Source organism: Bos indicus, chromosome 9, assembly GCF_029378745.1.
Source record: "Bos indicus isolate NIAB-ARS_2022 breed Sahiwal x Tharparkar chromosome 9, NIAB-ARS_B.indTharparkar_mat_pri_1.0, whole genome shotgun sequence".
Lineage (NCBI taxonomy): Eukaryota > Metazoa > Chordata > Mammalia > Artiodactyla > Bovidae > Bos > Bos indicus.
Genome location: NC_091768.1, coordinates 69599561 through 69610454, shown reverse-complemented (window position 1 = coordinate 69610454; position 10894 = coordinate 69599561). Strand labels below are relative to the sequence as shown.

At 42.6% G+C, this 10894-nt stretch overlaps 1 long non-coding RNA gene across 1 annotated transcript; it reads left to right on the top strand.

The window, feature by feature from the left end:
• The first annotated feature begins 1580 nt into the window (after positions 1-1580).
• On the top strand, positions 1581-10653 carry LOC139184936 (uncharacterized). The gene is made up of 2 exons (XR_011568493.1): positions 1581-4595; positions 9977-10653. It is a non-coding gene; the product is annotated as an uncharacterized lncRNA (long non-coding RNA).
• The last annotated feature ends 241 nt before the right edge of the window (positions 10654-10894 follow it).

The following is a 10894-nucleotide window of genomic DNA, read 5'->3' as shown; positions in this document are numbered from 1 at the left end:
ATGATGTTGGAGCTGAAACTCCAATACTTTGGCCACCTAATGCGAAGAACTGACTCATTTGAAAAGATTGAAGGCAGGAGGAGAAGGAAATAACAGAGGAGGAGATGGTTGGATGGTGTCACTGACTCAATGGACATGAGTTTGAGCAAGCTTTGGGAGTTGGTGATGGACAGGGAAGCCTTGTGTGTTGCAGTCCATGGGGTCGCAAAGAGTCATACACAACTGAGTGGCTGAACTGAACTGAACATTTTAAAGGGTAGACTTTGAGTGAAAGTGGCCCAGACAGTAAAGAATCTGCCTGCAATACAGGAAACCCAGATTCAATCCCTGGGTTGGGAAGATCTCCTGAAGAAGGGAATGGCCACCCACTCCAGTATTCTTGCCTGCAGGATTCCATAGACAGAAGGGCCTGGTGAGCTACCATCCATGGTGTCGCAAAGAGTCAGACACGACTGAGCGACTAACACTTCCTTCCTTTGAGTGAAGCAGATTACTCTCCATGACAGGGGTGGGCCTCATCCAATCAAAGGCCTTAAGACCAAAGACTGAGGTTTTGCAAAGAAAGAAGGAAGAAATTTATCCTTAAGACTGCAACATAGAAACCCTACCTGAGTTTCCAGACTGCAGATTTTAGACTCAAAACTTCAATGTCAACTCTCTGAATTCCCTACCTACCAACTTGCCCTATAGATTTCACACTTGCCAGCCTTCACATTTGTTGTCATTGTTCAGTCACTCAGTCATCTCCAACTCTCTGCAACCCCATGGACTGCAGCATGCCAGGCTTTCCTGTCCTTCACCATCTCCTAGAGTTTGCTCAAACTCATGTCCATTGAATTGGTGATGGATAAACCAATTCTTTAGAATAAATCTCTCTCTCTCTCTCTACTTCTCCATATGTGGGTGTGTGTACATATATATCCTATTATATTTCTCTGGAGAACCCTAGTACACTATCAGTTCAGTTCAGTCGCTCAGTCGTGTCCGACTCTTTGCAACCCCGTGAATCGCAGCACGCCAGGCCTCCCTGTCCATCACCAACTCCCGGAGTTCACTCAGACTCACGTCCATCGAGTCAGTGATGCCATCCAGCCATCTCATCCTCTGTCGTCCCCTTCTCCTCTTGCCCCCAATCCCTCCCAGCATCAGAGTCTTTTCCAATGAGGCAACTCTTCGCATGAGGTGGCCAAAGTACTGGAGTTTAAGCTTTAGCATCATTCCTTCCAAAGAAATCCCAGGGCTGATCTCCTTCAGAATGGACTGGTTGGATCTCCTTGCAGTCCAAGGGACTCTCAAGAGTCTTCTCCAACACCACAGTTCAAAAGCATCAATTCTTTGGCACCCAGCTTTCTTCACAGTCCAACTCTCACATCCACACATGACCACTGGAAAAACCATAGCCTTGACTAGATAGACCTTTTTTGGCAAAGTAATGTCTCTGCTTTTGAATATGCTATCTAGGTTGGTCATAATTTTCCTTTCAAGGAGTAAGAGTCTTTTAATTTCATGGCTGCAGTCACCATCGGCAGTGATTTTGGAGCCCCAAAAAATAAACTCTGACACTGTTTCCACTGTTTCCCCATCTATTTCCCATGAAGTGATGGGACCAGATGCCATGATCTTCGTTTTCTGAATGTTGAGCTTTAAGCCAACTTTTTCACTCTCCACTTTCACTTTCATCAAGAGGCTTTTTAGTTCCTCTTCACTTTCTGCCATAAGGGTGGTGTCATCTGCATTTCTGAGGTTATTGATATTCCTCCCAGCAAACTTGATTCCAGCTTGTGCTTCTTCCAGGGTTTCTCATAATGTACTCTGCATATAAGTTAAATAAGCAGGGTGACAATATACAGCCTGGACATACTCCTTTTCCTATTTGGAACCAGTCTGTTGTTCCATGTTCACTCATAACTGTTGCTTCCTGACCTGCATACAGGTTTCTCAAGAGTCAGGTCAGGTGGTCTGGTATTCCCATCTCTTTCAGAATTTTCCACAGTTTATTGTGATCCACACAGTCAAAGGCTTTGGCATAGTCAATAAAGCAGAAATAGATGTTTTTCTGGAACTCTCTTGCTCTTTCGATGATCCAGCAGATGTTGGCAATTTGATCTCTGGTTCTTCTACCTTTTCTAAAACCTATACCTCTAACCAAATTCAGTTGGAACTTATATTCAAAGTGTACCCCACTTGCTGAGACATTAAACTCTCCACCAATGAAGGAGTATGGGTGAAGGGTGGAAAGGCAAGATCAGGGGCAGCAACTCTGCGTGAGGATCAGGCTCTAAGGCTAATTCCGTGGAGAAGAAGTAGCTCCTAGGTATGGTCGGTCCCCAGGTGTTAGGATAATCTATGCATATCTGTCCAACAGATAATTACTGTCCCCGATGAGCACTTTCCCTAGGTCAGGCACAATTCCAAGCTCTTTACGAATGCTAACTCATTAATCAGGACAGCAGCCCTAGGGCAGTAGGAATACTTGTATCCTGTAACACATTTGAGGAAAGTGAGTCTTAAGGACCCTGAGTAATTTACTGACCTAATTGTGGACCCAGAGCCTAGCCCTAGATTGTCTGACTCCTGGTTAAGACCAGGAGGCTAAAACTGTTTCCACAAAAAAGAAACAAGGTATGCTGAAGGATCAACTGAAGGAAAAAATAACCATTTTAACAGCAAAAATTTGGGACGTGCAATGAATCTTCTCATAATTGGAATCAGAGCTTAGCTAGTTTGGTCTGAAGGCTTTGATATTCCAACTTTAGTGCTCTTGGCCTTCTTATTGATTAAGAGAGGTCAGGAGTAGGGAAGGGGAAAGAAAATGAACTTATTGAGTGCCTGCTATGTGACAATTATTTTATGTAAATTTTCTCATTTAATTCTGACAACACTTCTATGGGAGCAGGGTGGGGGGGGACATATTATTACCCCATTTTTCAGATGAGAGATCTGAAACACAAAGAGATGCAGTAGTTTTCTCCAGGATGAGCCTGTTGGTATAGTGTATCTGAAGTTCAAAACCAGGTCCCCTGATCTTAGTTTATCCATTTTTCGATCACTGCTCTGCCAACCTCCTACAAACAAAATGTGCAGAAGAGCACAGTTAGCCATTTACTAGTTGTAGTTAGTAGTCAGAAGTCTAAATGTGGTGTGTTTTGCTATAAATGTCTTTGTGCTTACCCTTTTTGGAATTTACTCAGCTTCTGAAACCTATAGATTTATGGCTTTTTGCCAAATCTGGGGGATTTTTGACTATTATTTCTTTGAGTACTTCTTCAGTCTCATTCTTTCTCTCCTCTTCTCCCAAACCTCCAAGATAACAAATGTTAAATCTTTTGTTGTAGCCCCATAGATCCCTGAGAATTAGAGCTTTTTCCCAGTCTATTTTCTCTCTATTGCTCACACTGGGAGATTTTTACTGTTCTTTCTTCCAGTTCATTGATTCTTTTCTCTGACTCTTCCGTTTTCTGCTGAATCTATGCACTGAGTTTTTCATTTATTTTATATAAATGTTATATTTTATATTTTTATTATATTTTTTGCTTACAAAGTTTCCACCTGGTTCTTCTTTACAACTACTCTTGCATTGTTGAGACTTTTATTTCTTTGCTGAGGCTTCATTTTTTATTTGTTTCAAGTGTGTTCATAACTGCTTACTGAAGCATTTGTTGATGGCTGCATTTTTAGTCATTAATTTTAAAATTTCTGACATCTTAATGTTGGCATCTATTATGTGATGATAGCACCTTCCTAAATTTATTTGTTGAAGTCTCAACCTCCAGCACCTCAGAATGTAACTGTATTTGGAAATAGGATCTTTAAGAAAGTAGTTAATGTTAAATGAGGTCTTATATGTGGCCCTAATCCATGTGACTGTATTTAGAAATAGGGTCTTCAAAGAGGTGATTGTCCTGCTCTTTGCAACTCCATGGACTGTAGCCCACCGGGCTCCTCTGTCCATGGAATTTTCCAAGCAAGAAGAATATTGGAGTGGGTTGCCATTTCCTACTCCAGGGGATCTTCTCAACCCAGGGATGGAACCCAGGTCTCCTGCATCTCCTGCATTGACAGGCAAATGTTTACCACTGTTCCACCTGGGAAAGGCTAATAGAGTGGAGCCCTAATCTAATATGATGGCATCCTTACAAGATGAGGAAGAGACACGAGGGGTGTGTGTGCATAAAGTAAAGGCCATGTGAGGATACAACAAGAAGATGGCCATGTGCAAACCAAAGAGAGAGCTATCAGGAGAAAGCAAAGCTGCCAACACTTTGATCTTTGACTTCTAGCCTCCAGAATTCTGAGAAATAAATATCTGTTGTTTAAGCCACCCAGTCTCTGAGATTTTGTTATGGCAGCCCTAGCAAAATACAGTATCTATTTATTGTTTTTTTTCACTGTTTGAGATCTTCCTAGTTCTTGATATAATGAGTGATTATGGATTGAAACCCGTTCATTTTGGGTATTACATTATGAGACTCCAGCCCTTATTTAAGCTTTCTCTTTTAGCTGGCTTTCACTGACACCATTCCAGCATAGGAAGGGGAGGCACCACCTCCAGGTGGGGGAAGAAGTTCAAGTTCCCCATTTGGTCTCCATTAAAGGTGAGGAGCCTCTTCATCACTACTGGCCGCAGCCAGGAGATCCAGGTACCCACCCAGCCTCCTTGGATACTTCCCTGGCTGTCAGGGTTGGACTGCTTCGATTCTATTCCCCATGTGGCTTCCACTAACACCACAGGGAAGGGAGTGACCTTGTTACTGCCGGGCACTGATGAAAGGCCTGCCTCTCCAGTAAACATTCTCTCTGCAATGGGGCTGGGTAGAAGTCCAGGCCCTCCACTGGCCATTACTGATACCATGAAGAACGGATCTTGTACTGAAGGGGTGAAAGCTCTCGTTCTTTCATCAGCATTCTCTGACACCATCCTAGCAGGAAAATCGACTCCTTATAGCCTAACAGAGGTAGAGTCTAGACTCCCCACTTAACCTGATGGATGATGGACGGGTAGGGGTGAGGCTGAAGTAGAATAATTATTGTCTAAAAGTTTTTGTTTTGCTAGGCTGCTCCTCTCCTTATTCTTTGGCTAGAAAGAGCAGACTTTTGTCAGGGCTTTTTTTTTTTTTTGGTGGATTAATCTACACTCACGGGCTTTTCTGGGTGATGGTTCTTTCAGCGCCTGGTCTGAGATACATGAAACTAAAACAAAATCCAAAGAACTCACCATGTATCTTTCTTTCCTGTGTCCCGAGGTCCCTAGGCAGTTTGCCTTCTTCTTTCCACATTTCAGAGTCTGCTTGTGTTTCCTATAAATATCATGTCCAGGACTTTTAGTTGTACTTTCAAAAGAAATAGGGAGAAATGTGCCTATTCCATCTTTCTGAAAGCAAAAATTTTGACTAATTTTTAAGCATCCGAAAAGCCAATTTGTCTAAACATTTTACAAATAACTTTAAGTGAAAGAGTTGTCAGTTCAGTTCAGTCGCTCAGTCATGTCTGACTCTTTGTGGCCCCATGGACTACAGCACGCCAGGCCTCCCTGTCCATCACCAACTCCAGGAGTTTACTCAAGTTCATGTCCATTGAGTCGGTGATGCCATCTAACCATCTGATTCTCTGTCATCCCCTTCTCCTCTTGCCTTCAATCTTTCCCAGCATCAGAGTCTTTTCAAATGAGTCAATTCTTCACATCAGGTGGCTAAAGTATTGGAGTTTCAGCTTCAACATGAGTACTTCCAATGGATATTCAGGACTGATTTCCTTTAGGATGGACTGGTTGGATCTCTTTGCAGTCCAAGGGACTCTCAAGAGTCTTCTCCAGCACCACAGTTCAAAAGCATCAATTCCTCGGCACTCAGCTTTCTTTATAGTCCAAATCTCACATCCATACATGACTACTGGAAAAACCATAGCTTTGACTAGACGGATCTTTGTTGGCAAAGTAATGTCTCTGCTTTTTAATGATCTTCGTTTTCTGAATGTTGAGCTTTAAGCCAACTTTTTCACTCTCCTCTTTCACTTTCATCAAGAGGCTCTTTAGTTCTTCTTCATTTTCTGCCATAAGGGTGGTGTCGTCTTCATATCTGAGGTTATTGATAATTCTCCCAACAATCTTGATTCCAACTTGTGCTTCATCCAGCCCAGCATTTCTCATGATGTACTCTGTATATCAGTTAAATAAGCAGGGTGACAATATACAGCCTTGATGTACTCCTTTCCCGATTTGGAACCAGTCTGTTGTTCCATGTCCAGTTCTAACTGTTGCTTCCTGACCTGCATACAGGTTTCTCAAGAGGCAGGTCAGGTGGTCTGGTATTCCCATCTCTTGAAGAATTTTCCACAGTTTGTGGTGATCCACACAGTCAAAGACTTTAGCATAGTCAATAAAGCAGAAATAGATGTTTTTCTGGAACTTCCTTGCTTTTTTGATAATCCAACAGATGTTGGCAATTTGATCTCCGGTTCCTCTGCCTTTTCTAAAACCAGTTTGAACATCTGGAATTTCACAGTTCACATACTGTTGAAGCCTGGCTTGGAGAATTTTGAGCATTACTTTACTAGCATGTGAGATGAGTGCAATTGTGTGGTAGAGTCGTCACCACAGTCTTAAACACATTTCTCTATCCATTAGCAAGCATTTTCACCTAATTAGAACCAGATTGCCATGATCTTTCTAGATCTCTCTTTCTTTCCCTTTCCCTTTTCTGTTCATTAATCTTCCCCCTTTCCATTTAGAGCAAACCAGCGAATCGTCTTGCCCACCTTTCCCCAAAATTTTAGTGACATTTATTGAGCCTTGTGGCTCAGCTGGTAAAGAATCTGCCTGCAATGTGAGAGTCCTGAGTTTGATCTCTGAGTTGGGAAGATCCCCTGGAGAAAGGAAAGGCTACCCACTCCAGTATTCTGGCCTGGAGAATTCCATGGACTATATAGTCGATGGGGTCACAAAGAGTCGGACACAACTGAACAACACTCACTTTCATTGAGAGCCTACCATGTCCCCAGCAATGCAGAATGTGCTTGGCTAAAATCTTCCTTCAGCTCTGAGCAGAGGGAAAGCTGCTAAGGCATTTCTACCTTATTGTTTATTAAGTGATACTGACTAGTTCCTTAATTAAGTCACTGATAATGATTCTTTTCAGATTCATTTCATATTATCTTCTAAAATATTTCCATCTTAGAAGAGACCACTGTGTGCTCTAAAAGATCAGTCATTCAAAGTCATCTTTAGAAAAATAGCGACAAAATGAGATTTGGGCTTGGTGCCTTCTCTGCTTAAGTGATATGATTGAAGTAATGGATTAAGCCAATCCTGCTCCAAGATATCCTTCTCCTTTATTCCCTTCATAGTACTCAGCCCCTCCTCCCCCGAAAGATTTTCCCTATTTGTTTACATATTCACAGTCTTGCCACCACGCAAAGCAGGAGCTAGACAGCTCTCTTGTCAGCAGTCATTTCCCAGGGGTAAGACTGCTGCACTGAGATTTATGTGCCAAATTCAGTATGCTGACCCAGTAAATCTGTCCACTATGGCACTCCACCCTCTTCCACCACAAACATGGGCTAGCTCATCAGAATCCTCCCCAGAAAGGTGTATTTCAGAGTTTGGGGAAAATACTCTTTATACTTTTGTCATTAAACTGTCTGGGGCTACAGACAGTTAAACAGTTACACAGTCTATAGACAGTTTTACAGTTTAACAGGCTATAGACAGTTTTGTCATTAAACTGTCTGGGGCTATAGACATGACTGAGCATCTAAGCACAGGCAGATAACCATCTTGCTTGACAAGTAGAGAGACCCATTAAGGGAGGAAATGACAGAGAAAAGAAGAAGAAGGAAAAAAAAATTGCTCCGTTGTGTCCGACTCTTTGCGACCTGATGGGCTGTAGCTGGCCAGGCTCCTCTGTCCATGGAATTCTCCCAATCAAGAATATTGGAATGGGTTGCCATTCCCTTCTCCAGGCACTCTTCCCAACCCAGGGATCAAACCCAGGTATCTTCCATTGCAGGTGGACTCTTTACTGTCTGAGCCACCAGGGAAGCCCAAGCCCTGGTTATACAGTTGAAGCACCTGGATTTAGCCATGCCTGAAGCCATATTCATCCTCAGGAGTCACAGAATTCCTAAGTTGGCATGAGCCAGATTTCAGTCACTGTCAGCCAAAAGTATCTTGACTCTCTCATAAATATTTTCACCGTGATTGTTATATAAAAAACATCAAGTGGGATTTATGGTTTGGCACATTCAAAATCTATGAAAAGAAAATTGGAAAGGAGACAGCAGAGGAAGGGGATGCTATAGAATTCAGTCAGTGCATGTGTCTCATTGACAGGACCCAGCTCTCTGTTCCTGACAGTGAGCTCTGGGTTTTGCACTCTTTCGTATTCTGTATCTTTACAGTCGTATCTGCAGTAGGCACTTGATGCATGGGAGTGAGGACCAGGCGATGTCGGGAAAGCAGTGACGTTAGTTGGTCTAGTAGCAAGTGTCAAGCCAGGTTCGGTCACATGTTGAAACCTTATAGACATAATTTTAGTTCCTGGGAACAAGTGTGAGAGAGAAGTTCTTTGGAAGATAAGGCAAGGAATGTTCTTGGAAGAAATTGGAGACTAATGTAGCTTGATGGAAACAAACAAAAATGCTCCATTGGCACTCAAATCAGTTTGAGTTCATCTTTACAAGCAATAGAAACTATATCTAGCTAAATTAGGCAGAAAGAGGATTCATTACAATGGTGTTGGATGACTCACAGAATCTCTGGGTAAGCCAGAGAAGCAGGCCTGGGGGCATTCAGACAGGGCCACCTGCCAAATCACAAGGTAAACCTGATCCAGGGATGATGCCAAGCACTGCTTGTGCCTCAGACACTACCAGCTGCGGATAAAATATGCAGCTGCCGCTGTCCCCAGAGTGCGTTATATATGGCTTCTGCTTCTTTGTGTCATTAGCTTCTAAAGCAACATCTGTGTGACTTTAGGGGCATTGATGGGGTTGGAAGTAGAGGGCAGGCAGTGGCACAGGACTGACAGAGCCAAGTGCATGCGCCATGCCCTAGCTGAAAGGGATGCTGCAAAAGTGGATATAGGCACTGCCACCTTCTATCACAGCACATGAACTCAGAAAATAATGTGGAGTACTCTCGGATGCAAGGACATTCAAATGATGGGTGGCCAAGAATAATGGCAAACATACCAGCCACATTAAATTTCCATGTGGGCAGTGATGAAGGGTGTAGGCTTTGGAATAAGATGGCCTACATTCAAGTTCAGAGTCTGATACTTCCTTGCTCTTTAATTTCTCTAAGCCTCATTTTACTCATCTGAAAACGGAGATAAGAATAGAACCTAGCCCAGAGCTGGTGTCAGGATTGAGAAAGGCAACGCTCACGTGAGGAGCAATTTATCATCCTGAGAATGCCCAGCCGGTCCCCTTCTTTGTCTGCTAAAGGAGATTCTGCCAGTGGCCTCTAGTTCATTTTGCTCCCATATCTTCCAAGGAATGCCTGTTATTGTCATAGCTGTCCCTAGAGCTTTTGTGATACAGAATTGGGATAGAAAATCAGGAGGAATATAACTAAGATGTGCCTATGCTAGGACAAAGATAAGAGAAGAAATTTTCAGGAATTTTGGAGAAGAGAGAGACTAGAGATATGGTGATACTAGAAAAGTGGATAGGAGGGAAAGGGGCTTTTAATAATATTGCCTTTAAAAAGATAGATAGGGGACTTCCCAGGTGGTCCAGTGGCTAAGACTCCATGCTTCCAATGCATGGAGCACGGAGTCTCATTCCTGGGTGGAGAACTAAGATCCCACATGCCATGTCGTGTGGCCAAAAAAATAAAAATAAAAACATAAATAGATGGAAGATCTTATACACATAATTGTATATATTGTATATAATCTCTTAAGGTATTGAGGAAATTCTAGTCATGAGTATGGTAATTTTACAATTATATTGTGATGGCTGACCATGTTTCTTTTAGGTAACATTGCCTTAAGAGTGAATTAAGTGGATCCTAGAGTCATCAAGAAGGAAACTGAAATACAAATAAAACACTTCACATAGTGCTTGGCATGTACTAAGTTGCTGTATACGAGGTAGATGCTGTTATTGTCAGAACTGTATCAAAAAGTCAGAGAAAGAGTGATATGATGCAAGCAGTCACTTGAGCTATTGAACCAGAACTTCGTAAAATCCTCTGAGGGAGAACAGGATTGATGCCAAACCTCGAGGCAATACTGAGCTGAATCTGCTGACAGCCGACTGCAGTGCCTTCATCATTATCTTCCATCTTCCACCTAGAAAGCAAAACTCTTTGTTATGAGCTGAACTGTGCCCCCTGCCCTCTCCCATTCCTATATTGAAGTCCCAAGCCTCAGTACCTCAGAATGTGACTTATTCAAAGCTAGAACCTTCAATGTAGTAATTAAGGTAGAATGAGGAGGTGTGTGTGTGTGTCTTAGTCCAGTAGGTTTGAAGGAAGAGAGGATATCACAGACAGACATAGGTAAAGGGTAAATCACGTGAAGCCATCAGAAGACATCTACCTACAAGCCAAAGAAAAAGATCCTCAGAAGAAACCAATCCTGTGGACACCACGACCTTGAACTTCTAGCCTCTAGAACTGTGAGGAAATAAATTTCCGTCGTTTAAACCATCCATCTGTGGTCCTTGCTATGGCAGCCCTACCAAACAATTACACCTATAAATCAGTATCACCCAAGTTCAGAGCATCTTCAGTGAGCCCCACTGTACCAGCCAATGTGCTTAGGAGGCAGGGGGCAGATGCTCAGTAAGTACTGGAGGTGTTACCCAGGTTGGTAAATGTCAATCTGGAGAAATAATCCAGAAGCTGTTAAATGGTAGAAATGAATTTGGCAATATTCACTAATCATCATCA